The sequence below is a fragment of the Mustela lutreola genome, chromosome 1 (assembly GCF_030435805.1).
Source record: "Mustela lutreola isolate mMusLut2 chromosome 1, mMusLut2.pri, whole genome shotgun sequence".
Taxonomy (NCBI): Eukaryota; Metazoa; Chordata; class Mammalia; order Carnivora; family Mustelidae; genus Mustela; species Mustela lutreola.
In genome coordinates, this window is record NC_081290.1 from 998496 (window position 1) to 1001247 (window position 2752).

At 54.8% G+C, this 2752-nt stretch overlaps 1 pseudogene; it reads left to right on the forward strand.

The window, feature by feature from the left end:
* Positions 1-243: 243 nt before the first annotated feature.
* LOC131818859 (mediator of RNA polymerase II transcription subunit 20-like) lies at positions 244-2471 on the forward strand (annotated as a pseudogene).
* Positions 2472-2752: the final 281 nt, after the last annotated feature.

Here is a 2752-nt window from a genome sequence, read left to right on the forward strand (position 1 = left end):
AAAACTAAAGATGGATGGGTCTAAAAATGGAGTAGATACAAGAATTAGTAAACTGAAGGATAAATGAGAAGATACTTTCCAAAATTTAACATGGAAAAACAAAAACATGAGAACTGTCATGGAGAACCAGTGACATAAAAGTTCCAGTAGGTGTATAACATGTTTGATTGGAGTTTTAGATGAAGAATCAAGAGTTTTCCAGAGGAGCCCACTGGGAAGGTGAGTACGGCACACCGGGGAGGGATGGCAGAGGTGCCTTTGGCCTTTCCTTTTGGGCACCCCCCAAAAAGTAAAAGAGACAGAATGAGGCAATATATGAAGAGAAAATGGCTGGAATTTTCCTAGAAGTGATGAGATGCAATCTACAGATTCGATATACCAACAAATTGTGAGTTTGAAGAATATCAAGAAATCTGTACAGAGATACAACTTGGTGAAACTAAAATGTTTCACAACAAAGAGGAAAACCTTCTCGACAGAACCTTGCATTCGGAGGCTTCACTTAGGGTGGGCAGCCGGAGAATATTGTGATTCAGCAGCTCGGACCTGCCACCCTCCAATTCAGAACCGCGGGAGCCACCTGTGTGTCCCAGACGTCTGTGGCTGAGAGCAGGAATGTCCAGAAGACCGTGGAGCTCCTCGCCGGAAACTGGGAGATGATGCTCGCGGCAGAGAAGCAAGGAACATTTTTTTGTGGACTGTGAGACCCACCACACAGCTGCCTCTATTCTTGGCACCCAAGGTCAGGCCGGGAAGCCGTGGACATGTTGCACGACTCAGGGTACCCTTTGAGAAGGGCCATTGCCCCACTGCCAGCGCCAACTTCGATGAGCTCATGGTGAAGCTCAAGGGTTTCTTCCAGGCTGCAAGGCCAGCAGGATGGAGAGCCAGAGTGCCCGTTACCAGTCCCGTGACCTTCTAGTGAAGGAAGACACAGTCCCTGTGGGGCCCAGTGCCCAGGGTGTCTTCACAGCGGTGGAGTCTGGCCCCTGTGCGGTCTGTAGCAGCCTTGGATCTCGCTGCTCTGGGTCCTACAGAGTTTTCTAGGCAGCCACGCGCCAGGGAACAGTGTCTGGGTACAGCGATGCCAACTATGGCCTAGCAGTTACCACGGTCCGGCACTTGGGGCTCTTCGACACAATTCGCAAGCTGCTGCAGGTGCCGGTGGCTGGGATTCATTGGTGGTGGCCGCTGCCCGCCTGAGCTCGGTCACCGGGGCAGCATAGGAGGAACAGGGGCTGCACGCTGAGGCCTCTGGACCCCAGAGAAGCAGGACAGACTTGGAGGCTTCCTGTCCCTCTTCCCAGCTGTGGCTTTCGTTCTGGGGATCCGAACTCCCCTCCACTGACCCGCACACAGCCCCCCAGCAGCTGTCCCACTCTACGCCTTACTGGACCCGGCCTGTTCTCGGAGGTAACCACGACGAGTGCAGAAGTGCAGAGCTTTCCTGCTTTGGGGAAGAGGCAGGACAGGCCCGTCCAGGCCTAGTGCTGGTGGGGAGCCGTCTGGATCTCCAGTTACTGAGGATTCGGTCGAGGTCCGCAGTGGATGCCCTGGGCTGGGCTGTGCAAACGTCTCCTTCCTCTGCTCTGGGAATGCAGCCAGGCCTCTCCCAGGGAAGCAGCAGGAGGCCTAACTTGGCGAAACGCCCACTGTTTCTGACCTTCTCACCAAAGTGACCTGTGAATTGACTTTTCGAGGGGGCCGGGGGAGTCCTCTGGAGTCTCCCTCCCGAGTCCTTCCGTTCTGCCAGGCATGAGGTTCTCCTGCTGAAACAAAGAAAACCTGAAGCGCCGTGGCCCTTCGACGTTGACGCTTCCATCTTCTGGGCTCTGCGGTGACTGCGTCCGGGGGGTCACATGGGCTGGGGCAGATTTACCTGTACGAGGTCACCAGGACCTCGGTTTCCTTCTATCTTGTTGTCCAGCCAACCCTGGAGTGTTGACCTTGCCCACAAGGTCAGCTCCGGGTCTACAATACACCAGCGAAAGCAAACAAAGCTGTTTCTTTTCAAAGGATATGACCTGGATTCCCTCCCATGGGTGTGGCTGCTGGTGTCCCTCGCATCGGTGTGGCCCCACTCTGCGGAAAGGGATGCTGGGACGTAGAGCCTCTTCCTTGAGTGGCCGTGCGTTTAGTCAGAACTCAGAGGCTCCTGTAACTAAACGATGAAGGGGAGAGTGGATGGGGGGGCCCAGTCGGGGGCCTCTGCTATGCGGACCTCAACAGATGTGCCCAGGAGGTCCCTCGGTGGCTCTCAGTGGCTCTCCGCAGAGCGCGCCGGTAATGCAGCCATCTGTCTGCACGCACGTGGGCTGGTGCCAGAGCCACTTGTGAGTTTCGGGGGCTCAGTGGCACTGGACCGTCAATTGTGCAACCCTCGCCTAAGGGCTCACGGTTCCCCCAGCTCTGTCCTCTCATCGGAGCCTCCAAGCCGCTTGTTTGACCTGCCCTCTCTGCTCCCGCTGCAGACACGCTCCGTAGGGCTAACGTTGGTGTATACGGTCAGGGATGGTCTTAGGAAACATGTTAATGGACACACTACGGAGCTGTCCTCAAGGAGACCAGCCCTCATCGAAGGCACCTAAGAGAAATTACTTTTAGATCTAAAGCCTGTGCCGCGGAATCAGGTGGTAGGAGGGTTTCCCTGGCAGGAAGCTCCATCTAATTTTCTAACTACAGGACCTGCCATCTGCATGTTTTGTTCTCCTTTTCCCTTGGCTTTTTTGTTTCTTTGTTTTGTTTTTGCTTT